An 18382-nucleotide genomic window follows, 5' to 3' on the forward strand; every position below is an offset into this window, starting at 1 on the left:
TCAGAGAAGATTTCAAGAGATTTTCTATCTTGACATGAAGAATAAAAAGGAGAGGAAGTTTGGCAGTGCCTAAAGTAAGAATATATAAGGTGGGAAATAGCGCTTTCTTTGGTATAGGAAGCCCCCTAGCGAAATCGATTATGAAAATACGCCGAGGATCGACCCTTCTACGAGTTAGCTGAGAAGACGGTCTGGTACCGGATAGGGGTTGGATCTTTTCCGCGTGGAATATTTTTCCTCCCTTGACGTCGATGATAGCTCTGAAAACTTACGCTTGCGAAAACCGCATTTTCAACGTCATTCAAAGGATAAGATCCGTCTATTTCCGCTTAGTGATATCAAATGGATTCCTCACCTCAAAAAATGTCAAGTCAGCCTTACATGCGTTGCATTTTAATCTTCACTAGTTTATTCTCTCTAATCCAGTTCCAACTATACAAATAATATTTACTTTCAGCAATTTTACAATTTTTTATGTTTCATCAATTTCATTTAACACAAAAAATTTTGAATTTCAATGTCAATTATTTAGATCAATACCATCAAACGGTAATTTCTACACATAAAAAAGTTCTAGTTAAACTTGATAGTCTTATTGAAAAATTATTAGTTACATTATTTCTAAATTATTGTTAATATCACTTGAAAATTCTATTTAATTAACTCTTGTTGATTTTTCAAAACTATCCTGGTTAATATTTCTGCTAACCGAAGTGTCGCGATCTTGTGTCGATTTCCAGAAATCTGTCTTTTGCCTTATGTCGTTTTGCTGCATTTGTCAAGTAATGATTTGCCATAAATGTCCAATTGTCGAACAATCGAGATTTTTAAAACGTATTTTCAGATATAAATGAAAATAATTATGGTGAACCGTGAAATTGTTCTGTTCTAAGAAAAAGCTGCGCATTGTCCCAGTGGGCACAAAATTTAGCGACGTCTTTACGTCATCGTTAAGACATCTTTACGACATCATATGTCCATGTCGTTTCGGTGTCTTTGTGATGTCGTAAAGACATCGTCAAATCATACGACTTATTTACGATATCGTAAAAACACCTTAACGACATGGACATAGGATGTCGTAAAGTTATCGTAAAGATGTCGTCACGATGTCGTAAAGACGTCGCGAAATTTTGTGCCCACTGGGGTCTGTCTAACACCAGTTGTACAGGAATAGCTGAAGGGTTGCAGTACAGAACCAGATAACCAACATTTAATACAACTATTTGCAACTTTTTTTAGCACCAAAGTACCCAAAAAAAGTCCAAAGTAAGATTTTAAATCTTAATTTTCTACAAAAAGCCACTTTCATAAGGTTTCATTACTTAACTTTTTGCCTTGCTATCAGAAACGTTATTTTGTAAAATGATTATCATTTACTTTTTTATAGAACTTTTAACGAAAAATGGTACGTCACAGTGCGAAACCGTCACAATAATTCATTCGTTTCTCGGAACAGAATAATTTTTTTGGATCAAAACTTGTTTATTCTTATTCACCCTCCCAATATCTCAGAAGTCAGTTTTAACTCCGAATTCTTGAATGATGTACTCGAAATTGGTTAACTTTTTCTAATCAACGTCATTTTTTCCATATTTAGCAACTCAATACCTCAAAAGCAAGATTTTATTTTTTGTGACAACTGAAGATTACACTTTTTATCGTCTTTCGCAACCCAGCCTGTTCCAGTTTTAGGTACTTATCACTTTGAGATTGTAAACTTTCACATTCCTTTTTTTGGAACTGGATAATATTTTAAAATTATACTATTTTTGCCTCAATTTAGAAATACCTCAGCTCGGGAGTAAACTTTTGTTTCATCTTTAAGTGGTGAATTCGATTTTACATCAATAATTTCTACAAGATTTATTGTTGAGGGCCATTACAATTCGTCAGAGAATATTTTACAAGATTTTTTCTTTGGCTGATGTAATTTCAGAGGGTGTCAAGAAAAATCCATGAAAGTAGAAAAGTATCAAAATTCGTTAGTTGAAAATCGAAAGGTACCAGAATATCTGGTTGAACTTACCTGAACATTTAATCATAAGTTTACCATCATATCTTGCTATGTTGACCAGAACACTGTATTCCTAACCCACCAGAAAACGGTCTAGTAAAGATTTCTGGTTAATATTACTTGAAAGTCTGGTTATCTTTGCTCAAATTACTAGTAAAATTAACCAAAAAATTCTCAACCAGAATCTTCTGACACTTTTAACCACAATTTATAGCAGACATTAAGATTCTATTTTGGTTGAATCAACCAGAATTCTGATTGATTCAACCAGAATCTCTTTTGAGTGAACAAAAAATTGTCCTTCACAGTTATTAATAATCAAATTTTTATCCATATTTACACTCGCGCTGAGGTAATAATGCATCAGCATGTTTCTTTCTTCATAAACGTTTGTACATTTTTGTTTACAGAGTATAATAATAAAAATAATTGTTTATTAATTTTTTTAACAACAACTAGGTATGTTTTATGAACGATTGTACCACATATCAATAAAAATGAAATTAAACAAATTTTTAAGAAAGTATGCTTAAATTTGTATCAACAACCCTCAAAAGAAAATTTTAGGAATATAATTACTTTAAGAATGCACAGACTAGAGAAATGTAGATCGCTTCTTGAAAATTGACTTCTAAAATAAATATACGAAATACGCATAACTTCATAAAAAAATTCTTTTCGTAGAATAAATAGATTGATCACCTTTATAATAGATTGGAAGAATATACGTAATTAAGAAAAAAAATCTCACATTTTAAGAAAGGTACACAATAAAAATAAATTGTGAATCTCACACTAATTTCAGGATACCATATACCTGGAACAAAAATTAGTCTTCGTAATGTGAATGGTACCACATCACAAGGTATCGTTTCCTTTTGACTTGGGATACGAAACGTCACCTACTGTAAATTATTTTTTCAGTTTTGCGGCAAAAATAATTAACCAGTTTCGTACCCCAACTACGAGCGAGATGGAACACCGTTTCGTAATTACCTGCAGCAAAATTGATCCCTGCGTTTTTGGTATGCACAGAATTTTAAATGAAACATTTTTTTAGTTGAGAATTAATTTTTATTATTGGAAATTAAAATATTCGAGTTGTGGTTGAAAATTGATTTTAAAAAAATAAAAATGTATAATTTGTAACCGAAAACTCAACTTTTTTCAAACGGTCCTTGTTTTAGAAATATTATGTCGGTCATGAATAGTCTATGACTTTCAATCAAAAGTATAGCAACTTCTACTCAACATATATGAATGAATTTGTGTACAAATTAATTTTGGATCCGTAAAATATTATCATTTCGATCTGTAATAAATAGAATGTCTTTTTATTACAATTCCAACTCGAGCCAATTAAAAACTCACTTAACTTTTTCAAAGGATGTGAGTGGGCGACAGCGAGTACAGCAATCTTTAAAATAACTGACTAGATTCAAAGGACGCAATAACTCTGGAATCACCTGCCTTGTGCTATTCTAGACATTGTGTATGAATCTACTTCAAAAGTAATTTTCTTTCCCTTCGACACAAGGGGACTTTGAACACATTTGTTTCCTTCTTTTCGACGATTTAAAAGAGAAGGGTCTGCATTGTCCAAAATTACCTTTTCAACCTTGTCAGCAAGTAGCGTACTAACAGGTGTGTCGAAATTTCTCTAATCTCGTGATAAGCATTTCAGGACAAGGTAAAGCATGTTTAATCTTCACCGCAAAGGAACGAGACATACGATCCGCTTACTGAATATGAAAATAGAAATAAAAGAAATAAACGCGAATTGCAGTTCTCTTTGAACTTCTGGCTCGATGAATACCACAATTTTACCAAGAGTGTAGAAAGCTAGTGAATACAGTGGGAATTAACGGCTGAGGTTCGTTAGTAAATTAATTTCTTCAGCTTTATGAAGACATGAATTTCCACTAGCGCTTCTTAAATCTCAGAGTCTTAACATCTGCTTGAAGATTTTTACTTTTCACATTAGTACAAATGCAGGTTCCAATTCCTATTCATTCTCCCGGATGAAAATTATGAGTTAGGCGTCTTCGTAATCACTAAATGTAAGATGAAAAAGGAGAAATTTACAGGATTGCGAATAAGTACATTTAGAAACTTTTTGCAAAGTTTCAAGGAATTAACCAATTTTTAAGCTCTTTGGCGTTTCAAAGGAAAAAGCATTTAATCTCAAATTCTGAAGATATGGACAGAAAAAAATGAGTCTTTACGTAACTAATTCAAGTTTACGTAACTAATGCAAGAGTAGTGAATATAGAAGACAGCTATAAACGTTAAAAATGTCTGGTTATACGATTTGATGAACTATTTCATTGAAATGTTTAGAAATAATCATTAAAATTAATAACTGAGGCGATTGTAACATATAGCGACAAAAAGAAAAAAAATTATTTTTAATATTATTATTATTATTGCACTTAATTTATTGCAAAACTAGACGTAAACGCTTATTGCGACTTATAACTATAATCACACGCATTAACGGTTTTGAAAACTTTAATAATCGCTGAGGAATTGAACCAAGCCTACCTACCTAAAATTACATTAAAACAAACTCAATTCGCGCCACACGCACCAACTAACTAAGCTATCGAACGATTGGTCTTTCGTGTAAAAATGTTGGCTAAATCTTAAAGGGTCAGGGTATAGAATACTATAAATAGATGTGTCCCTATTTTTCGATAATTTTTCGGTTTTATACATTTTGTAAGTAGGCAAGTTTTTAAAACTTCAATAAAAGTGTTTAAATTTACCTTCTAGAAAATAAAGTATTTTTCATTAAGATTGAATGAAATGTTGTACATGGAAGATATTATTGTATATTTCTTATGTTAAGGTTCTTGACCCGGTAAAATTAAGAAATAATTTTGTATTTGAAGCTAGAGAGAAATTTTTTCACAATCCTAATAACCAATATTTTAATAATGTTGATTAGACTAATAGACAGAAAAATTAACATTCAAAGAGCTGACCTCTAAAAAAATTTTTAAATTGTTAAAATTTTAAAGGATTTCAAGACATTTCACAACATTTCATACTCACAAATCCCTTTAAGAAATTTGCAAAAGATTTTGCAGGTTAGGAAAAAATAGCTTTATATAAACTAACAGAGGGAACCAAAACTCTTCGGAATATTGTTCGGATTCATATTCTTCTCACTAATAGGTCATTACCAAAGTTGTAATGTGCTAAGATACTAAAATGCGCCTGCCAGCCATTCTCGGCAAAACAGACTTTTAAAAAATACGCGCAAGTTACACAGAACACGACGAAAAGGTTTTTCAATTCCTAAGTAGTTCAGAGAAAAACCATCCGTATTTATAACTAGAAAACTGGACTCCATTTTTGCTATCTGTACTTTTTGGATTTTCTTAAAACTCGAATTTTTGGTATATTACAATTTTCTATTAAATTTATTTTAATTGTGCAAAAACATTTATTTAACAAAATGATTTTCATATGAAAAAATTGTTTTTTTAATGTTTATCATTTTGCATACAATTTTTTTAAGTTACTCTGATTTTAAATATGAATATATGGGTGATTGTTAAAGAGATTTATCAGCAACCTGGGTCCTTCCTCAGTTGCCTCCCGTCCTCGCCGAGTGAGTCACGCATACCCCGAAACGGAAATGGCTTAATGGTATAATAATAATAGAAAATGTTTTTTGTTTATATTTTATTTTACTATTTATTTATATTGAAAGATTTTTTTTATTATCATTATACTATTTTAATATATTTAATTTCTGTCTCACATAAAAATAATAATTAAAAAAAGTATAGGCCACAAGAACTAAATCCAGGCCTTCCGTTCACAAATTCAAAGCGCTACCTTCTGATTTAAACAGAAATTGAAATATTCTTGTCCTCAAAATGATTTATTGATAAAAAGGCGACCAACCGCATAAGATCATGATTTTAATTAGTACGATGTTAAGATCCTTTATCATGAGAGAAAGAAAAAAAGAGAAAGCTCATGAAAACGTTTGATTTATGAGCTTTTTTTTATGATTTTTGTGTATAAACTGGTTCATAAGAAAATATATTTTATTTCAATCTTCAAATAATTTTTTAAATCGAGACGCTAAGCTCAAGATTGGTACCAATATGCAGGATTGCCTATGAATACCATTAAAATTCATTTTAATTGAGGCATAAATGTTTACCTCAATTTATCAACAGATGTAGTCTGAATGGATTGGTTCAGGGTTAACCAGAAATTCTTTTTATATGTTTATTGAATTTTTCTCGAGATTCCTCTGAGTGAATTTGAGGAAAATGACTCATATTAGCACTGACGAAGGCAAAGTACAATTATTTTTGAAACGATCTGCACTTTATCCATGAGAGAAACGTCGCTAAAGCTCGACTGGAATAACAAACGTGAGGGCGGCATGGCACATCACTGAAGATGGGTCGAGCTTTATTTCCACTCTTGCCATAAAACTGTCACGACTCTCTTACAGTAGTCGTCGCCAATGGCTTGAGAAGTTAAGCTAATACCTAATACATCCTTCCGAATAAACTTCTGACCTCAAGATATTGCAAATTACCTCCTGATTTAAATCGGGAAACTCAAAATGAATAATCACTGATCTATTTTTGTAATATTATTCTTTAAATAATTCTATATTTATAATTTTGTGTTTTGAAACTGTATACAACGAAACAGAATTTAAGAACTATATTCAGTATAACAATATGAATGCAATAGTATTGTGAATGATGGTCGACCATTTCGCCACCTTTAGTCAAAAATCCGAACTAGCAATCGTATAGGTAGAAAGATGTTCTTTAATTTTTGTGTAATAGTATATTGTGTACATAGAAGTGAATCAGTCTTGTTATTTGAGTGTGAGTTTTGAAAACATGCGAGGATAGAACGACGTTTCACCCCTTATTACGGAGGATACTTTACGTAACAAAGGTTTGCGAATGCGTATACGCGCAGAACTATTATGATCACCCGATGATCATAATTCTACTCCACACCATACCACGCATGCGCATTTGATGTCCAGTCCTCCTGTTGTATAAACGAGAGTACTGCTACTTTCAGAACTAAAAAGACGCTGATAAAACGAGTAAAACAGGCCTGCGTTACATAATAGTTATTTGTGATACAAGGACCCTAAGTGGTACTTTTTCGACCAAGTGTGAAATTGCAATAGGTTGCATAAAGTCTTAATCTAAAAACCCGGGAGGGAATCCAATCCAGTCCACTCCAATCCAATCCGCTCCAATTCATTTTAATCCATTCCAATCTAGCACAATACACTCGAATCCATTCAAATCCAATTCAATCCACTCCACTTCCATCGAATTAAATCCCCTACAAGTAAATCCAATCCAATTAATTTCATTGTAATTCGTTCCAATCCAACCCAATCTAATCCAATTCATTCCAACTTAATTTAATCCACTCTAATCCACTTCGATTCATTACAATTCAATTGAATTCATTCCAATCCAATTCACTTGACTTCAATCCAATCGAAACGAATTGATTCCAATAATGGAATGAATGGCAAGACACTTGGAAATATTTGGCTAAAGCATGGGTCACGGCTGGATACTAGCATGGCGCAAGCCTTGCTCTTGTCCGTTTCCCATGCTTCGGACACGCTAAACATAAATAAATATTAATTAGTTGATGTTACTGAGTGTCGACCAGATAAAAAATTCAAGATATATTATTTACAAATAAATATTCTTAAGAACATGCAAGTGTTAGAGAAAATTAGCCTGCGTTAATAATCAAAATCTTTGGTTTGCCAATAGCCGACACGTCTCTAAATGGTAAGTTCACTACCAGGGTGTACCCGGTCACGCACCAGGTAGCTTAGCACGTATTCTACGAGAACTTTTTCAAAATTCAAATTGTGCCAATTGTCAGAATTACTACCATTAGTGAGTCAACGATCCGGGTGAATCTAGTCGCGCACTAGGTAGCTTCGAACGTATTCCACAAGAACTTTTTCAAAATTTCAATTGTGCCAACAGCCAAAATTACTAAAAATTGTCAGTCGAAGATCCGAGTGCACCGGGTCGAGCACCAGGTAGTTTAATACGTATTCTACGAGAACTTTCATAAAATTTATATTTTGCGAATAATGAAAACAATTCCAAATGGTCAGGCGACGACCCTGTTGCACCAGGTCACGCCCCATGTACACGCAGAAAAAAGAACCTTACATTTGACTGAAAACCAAGTTAAATCTACCGATCTTCCTAGTACGTATTTGGACAACATGACAGTTCAGTAAACGTTACAATTATAGGCAAATAAGAATGACTATCAATGATGGTTACTAGTACCGATTCTCAAGTGGTGCTTACCTGCGGATCAGTATATTTGACCGATCCAGTCGCTATTCTGTACAGTCCCTGGATGCTGTAATTACGAATTATCATGTCACTTTAACCAATAATATAAAGAGATCTGAATTATGTTATCGGCGTAGACTACAATTAAGACATTACTATAAATTGTGAAAAAGTACTGCTAAAAAATAATTAATAAATAAGCGCACGGTTATTTCTTATAAATATTTTAGGATATACTTATAATTAATCGTTATTTGTAAGTTATAATGCTTATAATACAATTAAAATTTCGCACGCAATGGGGGGGGGGGGGGGGGGGGGGGGGGATTCGAACGCATAAACCTAAGCACGCAAGTCAACAGTCTTAACCACTACACTAGTATGCGAGTTGCAATTTGGAAAATAATTTTGAAATACATTTGTAACTGAGGGTGATGACCTCGGGAACGACTACTGAATACGCAACCATGCCATCGCGGCACACAACAAAAGTTCTAGCATTCACCTCATATCTTTATGTCAGCTGAAATAGTCACGGAACAAAATCACGTCTTGCTCCAATAAACTCTCAAGTGTACGCGATCTGTGAATAAGTTGTGCCATCCAAAATTGTATTTTTTTTATAAAACCCCTTCCTTGCAAAGTGGGAATATGGAGTAATGTGACGACTGTCACACAGATGTCAAAAAGGAATATTTTTTAGGTGATGCAATCCATTCATTTCCGATTGCATCGTGAATTCATCCGGTGCTCCGCTGGGATAGGTTGCGTTGCGAGTTTACGGGCGAGTTAAGTAAAGCGATCGGATCGATAGCATGTACCGATCTTTCGGTAATGTCCACTGCACTACTATTCTAATCTCGATTCAGTGGATTTTACATGTCGTTCAGTATGTAATACGCAGGAATAGAGGTTTATTTTACTGAAGGATAACCGTTGAATTAACCGTAATTTCATTGTGACATTTACGAAATGCTAAGTGATTTTTACATTTTCAACCTCTTATTAAGAGCAGTTTATACTATTACGGTTACAAGAAACCCTTTAAACTTCTTGATCAGTAAATATTACATTTCTTTTTTCTGCGTGCATGTTAACACGTATTCTAAGAGAACTTTCTCAAAATTCAGATTATTTCAACAGCCAAGATTACTAAAAATTGTGAGTCGACGATCCGGGTGCACCAGATCGAGCACCAGGTAGTACAATACCGTATTCTACGTGAACTTTAAAAAATTTTAAATTTTGTGAATAATCAAAACAATTCCAGATGATGAGTTGACGACCCGGGTGAACCAGATCGCACCTCAGGTAGTTAGCACGTATTATACGAGAAATTTTTCAAAATTTAGATTGTTTCAACAGTCAAAACTACTAAAAATTGCGAGCCGACAGTGCGGGTGCAACGGGTTGAGCACCAAATAGTATAATACGTATTCTACGAGAACTTAAAACATATTTAAATTGTTTGAATAATGATAACAATTCCTAATGATGAGTCGACGACCCGGGTACACCCGGTCTAGCTCCAGGTAGTTCAGCACGTATTATACGAGAACTTTTTAAAAATATAGATTGTTCCAACAGCCAAAGTTACTAAAAATTATGAGTCGACGATCCGGGTATACCAGATGGAGCACCAGGTAGTACAATACGTATTCTAGGAGAACTTTTTAGGGATATAAATTGTTCTGACTGCCAAAATAACTACCAATGGTCAGACTATGATCCGTGTGCATCGGATCCAGCATCAGGTAGTTTAATACGTACTCTATGATAACTTTTTGAACATTTAAATATTGTGAATAACAATAACAATTCCAAATGGTGAGTTGAAAAATTAAAATTTTTATAAGTTCTAGTAGTAGACGTATTAAACTACCTAGTCCGCGACCCAGTTCACCCGGATGGTCGACTCATAATTTTTAGTAATACTCGCTAATCCACCTGGGGCGCGACCTAAAGCACCTGAATCATGAACTGAGCATTTGGAATTGTATCCATTATTCTAGAAAATTTAAATTTCAAAAAAGTTCTTTAAAATACATATTATACTACCTGGTGCTCGACCTGGTGCATCCGGTTCGTCGTCTTACAATTTTCAGTAATTTCGGCTGTTGAAACAATCTAAATTTTTAAAAATTTGTCGTAGAGTACGTGCCAGGATACCTGGGGCGCGACCTTGTGCACCCGGGACGTCGACTGACCACTTGGAATTGTTTTCATTATACACCAAATTTAAATATTAATAAAGTTCTTGTAGAATACGTATTGAACTGCTTGAGGCCCGACCTAGTGCATTAGGGGTCGTCGACTGACCATTTAGAATTGTTTTCATTATTCACAAAATATGAATTTTATCAAAGTCCTAGTAGAATACGTATTAAACTACCTCGTGCTCGATCTGGTGCACCCGACTCGTCAACTCACCACTTTTAGTCATTTTGTGTGTTGGAACCATCTAAATTTTTGAAAGGTTCTCGTAGAATACGTGCTATCTACTCGGGAGGGGGGGGGGGGCGACCTGGTGCACCCGGGTCTTCGACTCACCATTTGGAATTTTTTTAATTATTCACAAAATATAAATATTTAAAAACTACTCGTAGAACACGTATTAAAGTGCTTGGTGCTCAATCCGGTGCACCCGGATCGTCGACTCACAATTTTTGGAAACTTTGGCTGTTGGAACAATCTAAATTTTGAAAAAGTACTCGTAGAGTACGTGCTAAACTACTTGGGGCGCGACCGGGAGCACCCGGGTTGTCGACTCACCATTTAGAATTGTTTTCATTATTCACAAATTTTGTTTTTTTAAGTTCTCCTAGAATACTAATTATACTACCTGGTGCTCCATCTGGTGCATCCGGATCGTGGATTCACAATTTTTAGTAGTTTTTGCAGTTGAAACTATCTAAATTTTGAAAACGGTCTCGTAGAATACGTGCCACGATACCTGGAGCGCGTCCTGGTCCCGAGTCGTCGACTCACCATTTGTAATTGTTTTCATTATTGAAAAAATTTAATTTTTTTAAGTTCTCGTAGAATACCTATTAAAGTACCCGGTGCTCGACCCGGTGCACCCGGATCGTTAACTCACCATTTGGAAATGTTTTCATTATTCACAAAATTTAAATCTTTTAAAAGTTCTCATAGAATACGTATTATACTACCTGGTGCTCCATCTGGTGCACCCGGATCGTTAACTCACCATTTTTAGTAATTCTTGCAGTTGAAAAAATCTAAATGTTCAAAACGTTCTCGTAGAATATGTTCCAGGGTACCTGGGGCGCGACCTGCTGCACTTGGGTCGTCAACGCACCATTTGGAATTGTTTTCATTATTCACAAAATGTAATTTTTTTTAAGTTTTCGTAGAATACGTATTAAATTACCTGGTGCTCGACCCGGTGCATCCGGATCGTTGACTCAAAATTTTTAGTAATTTTGGCTGTTGGAACATGCTACCATTGAGTTGAGCCGTGAACCATGTTTAAGCCAGATATTTCCAAGTGTCTTGCCATGCTTGAGCCATTCAAACTTTTTTCACCCAGATTTTTGAAGTTTTATCAAATTAAGAACTGTCATTAGGACAATTTGCAAGTCTTTTTGACGGTCACTAGAAAATTTGACCAAAATTTTTAAAACTCATAAAAAATTTTTATTCAAATTTTGAAAAAGCTTTAACTTTTTGAATATTTGTCTAATCGAGAAGTTATATTTGAAATAGTATTGAAGAAATCTATTTTATGTAAAAAAAAACTAATTTGAAAATCAAGAAACGCGAGTGTTATTTTTGTTAGTAACCGTGCCCCACAGCGGCACAATGTCCCACTTTCCCCTACTATGCTGTGTAACTTTCAATGTTTTTTTTGGTTCCATTCAACTGGTAGAAAATTGTTTATTTTTTATTGTTAAAAATTTTAGCTAAAAATGTAACTATGTATTTGGTGGAAATTTCATCTTTCTAGAATGGAAATTCATCTTTTCCGGTTTAAGGGGAGGTTCTACACTTCAAGTTTCAAAAAATCCTTTTTTTTGCATTTTTTGAATCTGCATGTACCTAAAAATAAGCCACTGAAAAGATTTTATCGAAAACATATTCCTTCTCACGTTTTTGGAACCTCCAAAGTACCCATCTCCGGCCTTCTCATGCGGCTTGGTGCGACGCGGTCGAACTGTCGCATTTCCACGAACAGATTTTTTTGCAGGCGTGTTACTTAGTCTATTTCTGGCATGCTTTTAATGTGTGTGAATGTGTGTGTGCCTTTGTTTACCATACGAAATTCGTTGACTAGCTCAGTGTCGAATCGAATGTCGAGTCGAAAACATCTGAATCTTTAAACGCGATTTCCCAAAAGTAACCTTCTTCGAGCTGGATGGTATGCCTTTTACTAGAAATATTTATTGAATTGACTCAATTTTTTTTATTTGTTCAGTAAACATGCCTCTCTGATCGGCCAAGCACGATTTTAAAAATTTTTATTTTTTACATCCCCCAATAGGTCAAAAATTTTTGTGAAATTTCAAACTTTTAATTAAATATTGCACTATTTAAACAAATTTGATGTTTAAAAAAATTCGCTTCGGTCGATCATAGCCAATACAGGCCTCAATCAAAATATATTTCATTTTTTTGATTTCATATAACCCAACTGGTCGATGTGATACCACAACGACACCCATGTTGTTTTTAATAGCGACAAGTTCAAAGACGTTTGAAGGTCGCGGAATTCACGTTTTAAAATTTTCAAAAATAAAGATTCAAAGTGAAAGAATGTATCTTTAAATAAAAAAAAAGTTTGTGTTGATATCTTTAGTAGATCCTTTGCAATTCATTTCCGAAAAATAGGCCCGATTTTCCCGCTGAAGTGTAGAACCTCCCCTTAAATTTTATCTTTTTGTGTAAAACATTCAACTGTTCTGTTAGCAAACTCCACTCTTTCCTGAGAATTTTATCTTTTTTCATTAAATGCAACTGTTTTGTGAAAAATTCGTTCGTTTGAGAATAAAATTAACCGTCTATTGTATAAAAGTCATCTTTCTTAGTTGAAAATGATTTCGCCTTTTTGGTTTGAAAATTCAACTATATCCCTTAAATGGCACACCTCCAAAAAATAACATAGCTGACATTTGGGGTCTTTTGGACCCCAGCGTTTTGAAACTGTTGTAAAAAGTTTAATTTTTGATATTTTTGTTAAAAAATTTTTTTTGGGTATTCTTTAACATCTCTTCTAAAGAATCAATCGGTATATTAACTTAAATTTTATTTGTAACACTTCGAAAAACAATGAAAATTAATGGAATGTACGAATTTTTATATTCGTTTAAAAATGGTCTGGGGTCCGATGGACCCCCAGTGTCACTTAAGCGATATATTTGCTTTAAATGCAGCTGTTTTTTAATGAATTATAATTTGTTTAGTTGAAAAATTAAATTAAAGAAAATTGCACATTAGAAAGTTTTTAGTTCAAACAGAAAAATTCACATAAAGTCGAACTGGAACTCAAAGTTTTTGGTTAGTAAGAAATTCTGAGAAATAAAATAAGTTTTAAAAACTTAAAAAAGTTTTAAAATTAGTTCTATTAATTATTCTACGTATTTTAATTTCAAACAGGCCGATATAATATGATTAATGTCAAAGTAAACTGTTAAATTAATTGTAAATTTGAAACCTCTGTGTTCCAGCCATTCATTAATAATAATAGTTATAATCAATTTTGCTGCAAATCCCGCCTTTAAACATTTTACCAATATCATTGGTTAATTTCTAACAATAATTGTAGCTACATAGAGAAAAACGTATTTATTATCTCAACATTTAGATGTTGAGAAGTTAATGATTACTCTAATACAGTGAAACTTTTCTATAGCGCCGATTTTGGGGCTGACGGTGAGTGGGAACTAACTCATTATAGCCCGCTCCGCTTTTGTTTGTTCATGCATGAGTGACAACCGCTGACCCCGCGCAGCTCCTGTTACACCTACCTGCAGGGCGGCGTCAATTCTTGGAAGGGCTATTGAAGGGTTTCACTGTATTTGTTTCTTATTCTGCAATTAATTTTATTTTTAACTAACCTCAAAAATGCACATCATTTCATTAAATTTATATGATCACAATTTATGATATGCATTAGTATCGAAAGAAAAGAATTTTCATTGTCTTTTTTTATAATTAGGAAAAAGTGCGCATGCTATTAGAAAAAAATATTTTAATGGAATTTTCGTCGTTTTTCCAAAAATTTATTTTCTTTATTTTCATTGTTATTTTTTACGATTTAAACAAAAACTACGCATCCTAGCGTAATTTGATTCTAAACAAAAATTTGTAGATATAATTTTAATAAAAAATGTAGTCAAGTAAAATATTATTGCAGCTCGCGTCTTTTTACTAAAAAGTTAATTTTATTATTTTTTATATATTTTTCTAACAAGATTGCATAAAAGATTTATAGATATTTTTTGGTTAAACAACTTTTGTATTTTCATTCATTTCGTCTCTTCCTTCGTTTTTCCAAAAATTTAATCTTTTTATTTTTAATCTCATTTTTTACAATTGAAATAAAATCTACTTATCCTATCTACAAATTACTCCTATCTATAATTATCTCATTATTTTTTGTGCAATCCAAATTTGAATTTTACATTTTCCAGAAAAATTCAAAATTGTTCCGATATTTGTGTACGGTGTTCAAATTGCAACGTTTTTTTCTCTGACACATGTAAATTGTTTGTCTTTTTGTGTACTGTTTGATTGTTGAATTTGTGAATGTTTGATTTATATTTTTTGTATGCCTGAAATGAGACTAGTTTGTGCTGAAAATTGGTGAGGGTTCAAAAATGTAAGTAACACAGTTCTTTAAATAATCACTCATTATATATTTTAAAGAACACAACACAAACTATTTACAGGACTGTAGCAAAACATGGTAAAAATATAAGTATACGCGATTAGTGCAAAATTAAAGACGAGGTGAAGGTACCGATGGTTGGAAAATATCTGACGATCTTACTGTCAAAGTTACACGGAAGTGCTAGGCTAAGTACAAAGAGTGGGAGGATTGACCAATTAGGATTCAGAAGATCCTTGGTGGTATCGATAGGTAACTTGAGCAGATGTACAATCTCTCATAAATTAGAAAGTAAAAGTAAAATTCCCCAAACCGTAAACAACCCTAGCTATAAATTATTTACAATATGAATCGTCTTAAAGTTTTCTATCTGGTATTTGCAATAATTTTTTATGGTAGGACTGAACATGTACTACTATTACTACTACATTCAAATTTTAAATTAAAAAAAAAAATTGCCTAAACATTTTTCAAAATGCATGCTCTTTTTGAATTTTGATCCAAAATGGCTAACTTAAAGACTTGCCCTTTGATTTAGGACAGTAAAAGAGTATGGCGAAGGCCATTCCAATGTTTTAACTATTTTGAAAGTAATCGTGCTAAAAAAACTAAAAATCTACAGACAGACACACAGAGATGTTTTCCTGTGCGAGTTCAATATCTTTAATGTTTCAGTTTAGCATACAAATTTATTTAAGCCGAATATCATTAGAAGATAGCATATGTGCCGTGTTTAATATTAGTATATTTGGCGGTATTATGTTACATTTCGAACAAATACTATTGAGCATACATTTTTTCCGTATAGACCAAGGATAAATATCACTGACTTAATTACAAATTTTATTCACTATAGTGAAAATGATTTGGTGCAAAATGAAAGAAATATAAAAAACATCAAGGTGAATTTTTGTATCAGGTTTTCGTTATCATGATGAAACGCATGACATTAGCAAAAAGTTTAAAAGGGTCCATTACGAATAAACTAAAATGAAAGTCTCCTGAAACCTGCTATAACCATAGAGTGCATACTACAGTTAATTCCACTGCTGTGCCTGTATGCAGTCGTTGTGGAAAGAGTACGCATTTTCCCATATCGAAATGATTCTCGTTATTTCTCCCTTTTTCTTCTTTTTTCGGGAATCATCCGCGATATCGAATGGATCGCGATTCATTGATTCGCCGACTATTCCCAGACTATCGTGATGCATTGGAAGCACCCTGTCATGAACTATATTCCTATCAGCACAGTCTGCATTTTTCTGTTGTCGCGATCATTGCGTACCTAGGTAATTAGTGGTTGCCAATGTCGAAGAGAGACAGGGAAAAAAGAGACAGTAATTATTTCCGACAATGTTCGAATCCTCCTCTTGTGTAATATTTCTTGTCTGCAGCGGTCCTCAGCATTTTTCATCACACTTTCAACATTTTGATTTGATCGACGGGAAAACAATTTCTAAAAATGTGATCCAGCAAAGGTCGAATTTTAAACCAAAAGCCACTTACTATCAACAAAATTATTGAATTTTTAACAAAATAGATGATTTATTTGACTTTTAACTAGATAATTAAATTTTCAACGAAGAAACTTAATTTTCCAGCGAAAAAGATGAATTTTCAACTATGAAAAATCAATTTCACCAATTTCTTTTATTTACAAAATTGTGATAATTGTCACAGTATAATCAATAGTTATGATTTTCTGAAAAATAGTAAACAGTTAAACTATTATTCTTTCCTTTTTAAATTTTATATTGATTGCTTATTTCAAATAATTTGATATTCTTGTCGATCCTAAACTATCTTAAGATTTTTCAGTGTTATACTCAGATTTTTATTTACAAGATTTTACATTATTTTTAAATTTATAAAAGTCACACACCAATACAAACTAATGGAATTATAAAATAATTTGTTAACAACAACATGTGATCTTGATTCTCTACTTTTGATTATATTAATCAAGTTTGTTTACACAAACAAAAACAAGTATTGACATAAGGTATGCTTTTATAAATTTCTTTTTCTTTATTTCGATTTTAATACAATATTTTATTACAATTACAACATGTTTATGTACAGATCTGATGAAGGAAACCAGCTGGTTTTCGAAACGTTATCGGTACTTCTTAAATTCATGAATAAATTACTAGTGTAGAAGAAGTCATTTTTTATAAGGTCCTTCTTTATCTTTTAAAACCAGTTTCAACGAAATAGTTGAATTTTCAAATAAAAAAGATAAATTTATTAACAGAAATAGAATAAATGAATTTTCAACCAGAAAAGACTAATTTTCAAGGAAACAGTTGAAGTTAAAAAAAATTACTTCCACCAAATTTCGTAGTTCTTTTGTAGTAAATTGATTTTTATTTGGGTAATTGAATTTTCAATCAAAAACATGAATTTTCAATAAAGAAGATTAATTTTCTACCAAAAAGACGAGTTTTCTACTAAATAATTGAAAGTTCAAATAAACAAGATAAATTGTTAGCTAAAATGATGAATTTTGAGGTAAAATAGTTAAATTTTCAATAAAAATATAAATCTACAATCAAAAATAATAAATTAAATTTTTTGTTATACAAAAAAATTGTTTAAAAAAAGATGAATTTTCGAGCAAGAAGAATTATTTTCTATAAAAAAGACAAACTTTTAACAAAATACATGTATTTTAAACAAAAACGTTGAATTTTTAGCTAAAAAGATCAATTTTGACGTAAAATACTTCAATTTTCAATTTAAAAAAGATAGATGCATAATGAAAAATAGATTAGTTAAGTTTTATTTTGAACAAAAAAATATAATTTTCAATAAAAGATTAATTTTCAAGCAAGAAGATTAATTTTTTATAAAAACCATAAAAATGAATTTTTAGCAAAGGAGTTCAACTTCCAGCCAAAAGTATTTGAGTTTTCAACTGAAAATGAAACATTTAAATTTCAGATGAAAAAATTAATTTTTAACTACAAAAAGAAACACGAATTTTTAATAATATATTAAAATTTTAAACCAAAGAAAATAATCTTGAAGAAGGAATTTTTGACCTAATAGTTGAAATTTTAACGAAGAAGAATATCACAGGCCCACAAAAAAAACAAAAGTGTCTGTGCAATTGACCAGACCTATATATTCTTATGTATTTTTCGACGCTGAATCCGAATTTGCAATAAAAAA

The sequence above is a fragment of the Belonocnema kinseyi genome, chromosome 2 (assembly GCF_010883055.1).
Source record: "Belonocnema kinseyi isolate 2016_QV_RU_SX_M_011 chromosome 2, B_treatae_v1, whole genome shotgun sequence".
NCBI classification, from domain to species: domain Eukaryota; kingdom Metazoa; phylum Arthropoda; class Insecta; order Hymenoptera; family Cynipidae; genus Belonocnema; species Belonocnema kinseyi.